The following is a 9840-nucleotide window of genomic DNA, read 5'->3' as shown; positions in this document are numbered from 1 at the left end:
CCTGTGTCTAATCGTCCTGGCCGATATCTAATCGACCCGGCCGATTGAACTGCCTTTTTGACCAATCGGCCTGTACGTAATAATTGAACCAAATCGTCCTAGACGATTCTGCGATCATCCTGGATGATGTGGTCGTTTCTTTAAATTCAGAGCATTCCAGCCATGTTTTCTCACCTCAAACCTCTTCTCCTCTCCTGCTTACTTACTGATTTCTTAATATGGCTGGAGAAAAGCGAGTCTGTCAAGCTTTTGGGAGCTCCTTGAGGGCCACTCTGGACCCTCGATTTTGGGAAGCTGAAGATCAAGCAGCTTATCATCGGTACAAGGAATGAAGCATCATTCTCTCCAAGATAATCAATCTTGCCTACCTTTCATATACGGTACTAGATCTCTTCACTCACACTTCTCTCTGCATCATTCTTACTCTATAAGTCCCTTTTGCCTCCAAACTTATGTTTGAATTTTTTGCAAATCTCTGAATAAATGCTGCCTACACTATCTTAACCTTTTATGTGAATCGACGCACGATCGAGATCACATATAAAGATTGTGCTGAACTTCTGAAGCTATCCACCACCAGGGATAAAATGCATTTAACTGTCTCTGATCCTAACTTCAACTGGTCCGCTGCAAATCATTTTCTACACCAAACCAACTCTCCCTTTCATGATGGAGAGACTAGCACTTTAGTCAAAGATGCTAGGACAATCCAACATGTCCTTCGCACCTCCATAATTCCAAAAGCCAGGGACCGAATCCACTTTACCCCATTACTTTCTCTTACCACGTTTTACATCATGGCCCATAGAGATTTAAATGTTACTGATCTAATCTTTCAATACATTGATCATTTAACTACAATCCGTGGTCCGCATCATAAGAGAAAACCCAATCTGGATTTGGGACACATCACCTCATATGTTCTTAAAACCAAATACAATCTTCAATATCCTACTCACCCCAACCTTTCGTCTCCCTTATACTCAAACAATTCGTTCAATGTCCTTCACAGTACTCGTCTCCACCCAGGAGATGGGGAACCTCAGGGGTCCGAGGAGGAGGAGGAGGCTCCCACTCTCGTTCCTGATCCTATTCCTCTTTGCCAGTACTCACAGTTTGACCAGTTAGTGGAGAGATTTGATCATTGGGAGACCCATTTCGACGCTTACATTGCTGCACAGGAGCAGCAACATTTTGAGGACATGACCCGCTACGAGCAGCACCGCATAGAGGACTTAGACTGTTTTGACAGCTACATTACTCACCAGCAGCAGCAGCACAACCAGGACATAGCCTGGTTCAATGCTCAGTTTACTACGCTAGCTAGCTACTTTCAGCAGGCTCCACCACTTCCACCTCAATCTGATGATCAGGTTCCCTCGTTTCAGTAGTTTTAGTTTATATTTTATATAGATTGCTTTCTTTTTCTGTATTGTGCTTTTAGTTGCTTTTGTTTGTGTTTTTAGTTTGCTCCTCCTTTTCGAGATGTCAAAAGGGGGAGTAGTATGTTTGTACTTATTCTACTCGAAAATTTAAAGCTTGTTTAGTTTTGCATTACTACTTTAAAATTGATTATTGATATGTTTGTCATCATCAAAAAGAGGGAGATTATTACAAACCTATTTTTTGGATTATAATTTTGATGATAGAAAACAAATCTTATTTCACTACGACTTTCTTTACTACTGACATTTTCAGGATTCAAAGATCAGATGGAAATCAAAATAAGCTCAAGACTGGGTAGATTAGGGTTGAGTCAGTCTGTAATTTTCTTTTTTCTTTTTTTAGTCAATTGTTATTACTTTAAGTGACTGATGTTAAGTAACCCTACACACACACACTTGAGAGATTTAAAACTTGTGTTTTTACTCACATCGTCCCGGGCGATCTAGTTCAAAATAGAATATCTAATCAAGATTTCTTAGTTAAGGCAGCCGTAATTAACTGATCGGCCTGAACGATATGTTTAATACAGAAAGAAATTGCCGCCATGATCAATTTAGGTATTCTGTATTTTTGGAAATCGGCCAGAATGATTCTTTGATCGACCTGGACGATATTATATAATTATGTCTAAATTGATCTGGCAATCATGGGAGTAATTAAGGATGATTGATACGATCACGTCATCCTGGACGATCACAAGATTCGCCTGGATGACCCATTCAAAAACCCTTGGTTACTCCTGGCTGATTTGGATCGGACAGCTCAAATTCTGGACAATTTTCCTCTAATTGAATTGATCGGCCTGGACAATCGTTATATCGTCCGGGAAGATCAAGCAAATTTTCAATCATCCAGTTTGCATTCGGGGCGATGCTCTGGCCGATCTTATGAGATTTGTTCTGATCGGCCAGGATGATTTACATATCATCCTGGACGATAAAGTCGACAACTTGCAATTAATGAGCTCCTTTGAAGCTCTTCTATTTAAGAGCTGTTATTCAATGTTTTTGTACATCCTTGGCTACTGTCTTGACATGAGAAAACCTAAAGGAGAGAGAGAGAGGGAGAGAGAGAGAGAGAGAAGATCTTGTGAGGGGGAGCTTGTGAGGGGGTTCACAAGGGTTGCTCCAAGCATTGTTCCACTTATTCTTCCCTAGAGTCTCTTATCCTTGGAAGGGTTAGGAGAGGTATGTTTCAGCAAGTGATCGTGGTTCTTTGCCTACTTCAGGAGGAAGCAAAAGGAGTTGTGTTCCCTGCCTTGCTAGGTGTGGAAAAAAGGAGGTATTTTTGTAAGGGCTTCTCTGCCTAGCTGTGGGGGCTAAAGGAGAGTCATGTTGGTAGTGCAATACTCGGAGGGAGCCTTTGGGGAGTGGATATAGGTCAAGTTGACCGAACCACTCTAAACCCTTGTGTTCTTTTTACTGATTCTGCACTGTAATTTTTTCGCACTTATTTTTTTGTGGTGATTTTGGTTTGTGATATTTGTTCTTGGTTTTAAAGATTTTTAAAAATACCAATTCACCCCCCACCCTCTTGGTTAGCCTCGGGACTAGTTCGTAGGGCCTAACATTCCTAACTAACTTTCAAGTGGTATTAGAGCAGGATTCATAAAAAAAAGTTTGAAAACTTTTTGAATTTTTATCCATGGCTAACTTTGGGAATCATAATACAACTGAAGGATATTCTATTACACGACCTCCCTTGTTTGACAACCTTCCTTTTGATTTTTGAAAAAACTCGCTTGTCTACTTTTTTGCAATCAACTGACTATCGCATGTGGATGCTTATAAAAGAAGGATATTCTCCACCTACTCTTGAAATTAACGGAGTTAAAACTAAAGTTTCTTTTTCTGAATGGACTACCGATGAAAGATATTTACCTCAATTGAATGCAAAGTGTTTGAACTATTTTTTCTGTGCTTTAAAGTCTGACGATTACATGCATGTTTCTACTTGCTCTATTAAAAAAGAGATTTGGGATAAGTTGTGCATTACTTATGAAGGAACCAATGAAGTGAAATAATCTCGTTTGAATATTCTCTTGCATTTCTATGAACTTTATTGTATGAAACCTTCTGAATCAATTTCTGATATGTATACACAGTTTACTCAAATTATAACTTCTTTGCATACCCTAGGAAGAGAACTTTCAAACTATGAAAAAGTAAACAAAATCTTACGATGCTTTCCTGCCTCTTTTGATGCTGAAATCACTACTATAACTGAATCTAAAGATTTAAACACCTATTCGATTGATAACTTACTTGGCTCACTCATTGCTTACGAGCAAGGGGTGAATCAAAGAAATCTTGATGCATGTGAGAAAAAGAAAGAGAAAATATTGGCATTAAAAGCGCACAAATTGGACTCTGACTCTTCTGGGTCAGAAAGCGATGACTTTGCCTTAATCATAAGGTAATTCAAAAACTTTCTAAGGAAGAAACACAAGCATCATCAAAGTTGGAAAAAAGGTAAGGATAATAAACATTCTAAATGATCTTTTGATGATATTTGCTTTGAATGCAGGAAGCCTGGACATGTCAGAGTGGATTGTCCTACCCTTCAAGATCACACAAGAAAAGAAAAGGGTGAGGAGAAATCCAAGTTTAGAAAAGACAAAAAGAGACTTCAAAAGGAGTTTTGCGATGATTCTACAACTGATTCATCGGAGACTGAACCTGAAGACGAAACAACAAACTTATACTTAATGGCGGAAGATCATCTTGATCAAAGTGATGAAGAAGAGGTATGTAAACCAACTTATGATCAATTATTCGAAATTTATGAGAAACATCATACATAAGACAAAAAACTTAAGAAAACTCATGCTAGTTTGAAGTTGGAACTTTTAAATTTACAAAAAGAGCATGAAATTATTCTCAAAAATCATTCTATGATTGATTCAAATCACATGGCTCTACTTGATGAATTTGATGATTTAAATAAAAAACATTCAGAATTAATTGATGAGCATGATGCATTAAAAGTTTCACACACCTCACTCAAATCAGATTTGAAGAAATCTAAAGAGATAGAGCGTAACTTGAGGATTGATAATAATACTTTAGAAAATACTAATTTGAGGCTTAAAGATGAATTGGACTCAATTAAGAGAAATTGGATGACACCTACTTCTAATCTAAATTCAAGACCTAGGAAGAGGCATTACAATCCAAACCATTTAAGAAATCCTTTTCCTGGTGTTAGATGCTTTTCATGTGGCATGTTAGGACACATCTCACACACTTACACTGTTCACCATAGTACACATTGGGTGTGGAGACCAAAATTGCATAATTCACAGCATAGAACACATGCATTACATTCTACTTTTCATGAGAAGTGACCCAAACCTATTTGGGTTCCTAAATCTGATAGTTTTTTATTCTTGAAGGATTGCTCTCACCAAAGTCCTCGTGAGAGTATAGGATACTTGGACAAACGGAGGCTCGTAGCTCATAATTACTTAAACTTGCTGCTTCATAAATTCTTGAAATGCATTTATTGCTTAATGTTGATTTTGTTAATTGGTCAAAGCAATTCAATAAGACGTTTAATTCCCTCTTTAAAGTGGTCAACCCTTTCTTTTAACCTCAAAAGAAGTAGCTTAGGGTTCACCCAACCTAATTCTCATACTCCTTCCTAGCCACCTCATCCTCTATTGACTGGATGATTGGACAAACGAGTCAACCATTAATTAAAACTTTTCTAGATGTTCATCTCACTAATATTATCCCACCACCTCCTATCCTACCTACTCTAGGAATTCAATTCGGACCCTAAAGCTCTCTTGAAGCTCCCCAATTATAGCATAGGGGGTAGTTTAGCCTAAAATGGCAATGGTCCCTCCCACTCACCCCAAAGCAATTCAAATGGGAGCATGGCATGGCCCAGGCTTTTGCTCAGCCTTCTAACCATCTGGGACACATGCCTAGCATCTAAGGAAGAGCTTTAAGCCATATGTTGGAAATTCATAAACTATGTTTTGATGATTGGAAAACACTCTTACTTGAATTAGATTGTCTGTTACTATTAAATTTTTAGGAATCAAAGATCGGATGGAAAAATGGAGCCAGCTCAAGATGGGGTAGATTAGGGTTGAGTCAGTCTGTAATTTTATTTTTCACCTCTTGAGTCAATTGTAATCTTTGGTGTGACTAATGCAAATTAACCCTACACACACACACTTAAGAGACTTAGAATTTCTATTTTTACTCAAATCGGCCAGGACGATATTTATATCGTCCTGGACGATCTGGCTTAAAACAGAAAATCTAATCAGGGGTTCTTAATTAAGGCAGCCGTCATTAGTAAACTTGTCTGGATGATACGTGTATCAGCCAGGATGATAGGATAAAAACAGAAAGAAATTATTTCTATAAACAAATAAGGTATTCTATATTTTTGGAAATCGGCCAGGACGATCTTTGATCGGCCTGGACGATATTCACAATTATGCTTTAATTAATCAGACAAATCAAGGAAATAATTAAGGATGATTGATATGATCACATCATCCTTGACAATCGCAGGATCGGCCAGGATGATCTATTCAAAAACCCTTAGTTACTTCTGGATGATTAATATCGGCCAGCACAAATTCAGGGCGATGCTTTGGACGATTTTCCTCTGATTTGAACTGATTGGCGTGGATGATCGTGATATCGTCCAAGACGATCTAGCCAATTTTTAATCATCCAGTTTACATTCAGGGCGATGCCCTGGCCGATCTCATGGGATTTGTACTGATCGGCTAGGATGATGTGAATATCGTCCTAGACGATATAGTTGGCAACTTGTAATTAATGAGCTCCTTGAAAGCTCTTCTATTTAAGAGCTCTTGTTCAACATTTTTGAACATCATTGGCTTCTGTCTTGACCTGAGGAAACCTAAAGGAGAGAGAGAGAGAGGGAGAGAGAGAGAGAGAGAGAGGATTATGTGAGGGGGAGCTTATGAGGGGATTCACAAGGGTTGCTCCAAGCATTGTTCCACTTCTTCTTCCCTAGAGTCTCTTGTCCTTGGAAGGGTTGGTAGAGGCAAGCTCCAGCAAGCGATCGAGGTTCTCTTCCTGCTTCAGCAGGAAGCAAAAGGAGGAAGGTTGTCTTCCTTGCCGGGTGTGGCAAAAAGAGGTGTTTGTAAATGCTTCTCCGCCTAGCTATGGGGGCTAAAGGAGAGTCATGATTGTAGTGCAATACTCGGAGGGCGCCTCGGGAGAGTGGACGTAGGTCGAGTTGACCGAACCACTATAAACCCTTGTGTTCTTATTTTTAATGCTTCCGCATATATTTCTTCCGCACTTTTTTGTGGTGATTTGGTTTGTACTCGTGCTTTGCCTAGAGATTTTTTAAAATACAAATTCACCCCCCTCTTGATTAGCCTTGGGCTAGTTCTATTGGGCTTAACATCCCTAACGAACTTTCAAGTGGTATCAGAGCCTCTTTCATAAAATAAGTTTTTAAAAGCTTTTGAATCTGATCCATGGCTAACTTTGGGAATCAAAACACTACTGAAGGTTATTCAATTACACGACCTCCATTATTTGACAACTTACCTTTTGATTTCTGGAAAACCTGCATGTCAATATTTTTACAATCTGCTTATTATCGCATGTGGATGCTTATTAAAGAAGGTTATTCTCCACCTTCTCATGAAATTAATGGTGTTAAAACTGAAGTTTTTTTTACTGAATGGACTTTCGATGAAAGAGATTTAGCTCAATTAAATGCAAAATGTTTGAACTATTTTTTCTGTGCTTTAAAATCTAAGGATTACATGCGTGTTTCTACTTGTTCAAATGGTAAAGAGATTTGGGATAGGTTATGTATCACTTATGAAGGAACCAATGAAGTGAAATAATCTCGTTCGAATATTCTCTTGCATGACTACAAACTTTTTCATATGAAACCATCTGAATCTGTTTCTAACATATATACTAGGTTTACTCAGATAGTTACTTCACTGAATGCATTTGGAAGAGAACTTTCAAACTATGAAAAAGTAAACAAGATTTTTAGATGCTTGCCTTCATCGTTTGATGCTAAAATCACTGCTATAGCTGAATCTAAGGATTTAAACACCTATTTGATTGACAACTTACTTGGCTCACTCATTGCTTACGATCAAGGAGTAAATCAAAGAAATCTTGATGTAGGTGAGAAGAAGAAGAAGAAGAAAATGGTGGCACTGAAGGTGCACAAATCAGATTCTAAATCTTCTGGGTCTAAAAGCGATGACTTTGCCTTAATCACAAGGCAATTCAAAAGCTTTCTAAGGAAGAAGCAAAAACATCATTGGAGGAAAGGTAAGGATCATAAATATTCTAAAGGATCTTCTGATGTCGTTTGTTATGAATGCAGGAAACCAGGACACGTGAGAACTGATTGCCCTACACTTAAAGATCACTCAAGCAAAGGAAAGGGTGAGGAGAAACCTAAGTTAAGGAAGGACAAGATGAGAGTACAAAAAGCATTTTGGGCAGATTCTGCATCGGACTCATCGGAGACAGAACCAGAAGATGAGACATCGAAATTGTGCTTGATGGCAGATGACAATCTTGATCAAGATGAGGTATGTGGACTTTCCTACGATCAACTTCTTGAAGTTTCAAAAAAATTCATGCATCATATAGAAAACTCAAGAAAACTCATGCAAGTTTAAAATTAGAATTTTTGGAATTACAAAAGGAGCATGTTATTATAACTAAAGATCATTCTAATATTGATTCAAATCATATGGCTCTACTTGATGAATTTGATGAGTTAAACAAAAATCATTGTGAATTAGTTGAAGAGCATGAGTCACTAAAAATCACACACACCGCACTTGAATCTAATTTTAAGAAGTCTAAAGAGATGGAGAAAAGTTTGAGGATTTAGAATGAGGTCTTAAAAAGCACAAATTTGAAGATTCAAAATGAATTAGATACATGCAAGAAACCTAGGATGACACCTACTTTTGATCAAAAGCGAAAACCTAGGAAGAGGCACTATAACTCAAACCATTTAAAAAACCCTTTTCCTGGAGTTAGATGTTTTTCATGTGCCATGCTAGGACACATCTCACACACTTGCACTGTTCACTATAGTACACATTGGGTGTGGAGACCCAAGGTGCATGATTCACAGCATATCACACATGCAATGCATTCTACTCTTCATAAGAAGGAACCCAAACCTGCTTGGGTTCCTAAATCTAACATTTGATAATTTTGTAGGAGGGCTCTCACAAAAGGCCTCGTGAGAGAATGTGGTACTTGGACAGCAGTTGCTCTCGACATATGACTGGTGATGCCAATTAATTTATTTTGCTAGAATCCAGGACTAGAGGCAAGGTTACTCTTGGAGACAACACCACGAAGAAGCTGGTAGGTGCAGGTATAATTGGTAATTCTAAGAACCTTATGATTGAAATTGTATTGCTTGTAGATGGATTGAAGCAGAACCTGCTCAGCATCAGTCAACTTTATGACAAAGGCTTCATCGTGCAGTTCTTTTTGAATTCATGCATTGTAAGTTTAAGTAACAATACTATTTTGCAGGGAAAGAGGATCAACAACATCTACATGCTTGATTTAAATAACGTTGAATGTGATGCTTCCTTTTGCTTAAAAATAGTGATTGATGATTCATGGTTATGGCACTAGAGACTATGTCATGCAAGTATGAAAACCCTTAGGAAAGTGACCCAAAAAGACCTAGTGAGAGGTGTCCCCAAACTCAAGTTTTCAAAAGACCACCTTTGTGATGTCTGTCAACTAGGAAAGCAAGTCCACTCCACCTTTCATCCCATTAAAGACATTAGCACCTCTAGACCTTAAGAAGTCCTTCACATGGATTTGTTTGGACCCATTAGCAATGCCAGCTTGGGAGGGAAAGTCTATGGATTTGTGATTATTGATGACTACTTGAGGTTCACTTGGACTAGATTTCTTTCACATAAAAATGATTCTTTTGAGGAGTTTAAAACATTTTCTACTTGGATTCAGAAAAAGCTAGGTTGTGAGATCTTAACCATCCATAGTGATCATGGGGGAGAGTTTGAGAATAAAAAATTTGATAAATTTTGTGAGGACAAGGGGATTAGCCACAACTTCTCAGCTTCTAGGACCCCTCAACAGAACGGGGTAGCTGAAAGAAAGAACAGGACCTTGGTGGAAGCCGCTAGAGCCATGCTTGCTGAGTATTCACTTCCAAAATACTTTTGGGCTGAAGCGGTTAACACAGCTTGTTACGTGTTGAATAGGGTGAACATTAGAGCCAAATTAGAAAAGACGCCCTATTAGATCCTTAAGGGTAGGACACCCAATCTTTCCCACCTTCATATCTTTGGTTGTAAGGTTTTTATTCACAACAATGGGAAGTCTCACTTGGGAAAATTTTATCCTAAATCTGATG

Source organism: Dendrobium catenatum, unplaced genomic scaffold (assembly GCF_001605985.2).
Source record: "Dendrobium catenatum unplaced genomic scaffold, ASM160598v2 fragScaff_scaffold_12, whole genome shotgun sequence".
Lineage (NCBI taxonomy): Eukaryota > Viridiplantae > Streptophyta > Magnoliopsida > Asparagales > Orchidaceae > Dendrobium > Dendrobium catenatum.
Note: the sequence above shows the minus strand (reverse complement) of the source record.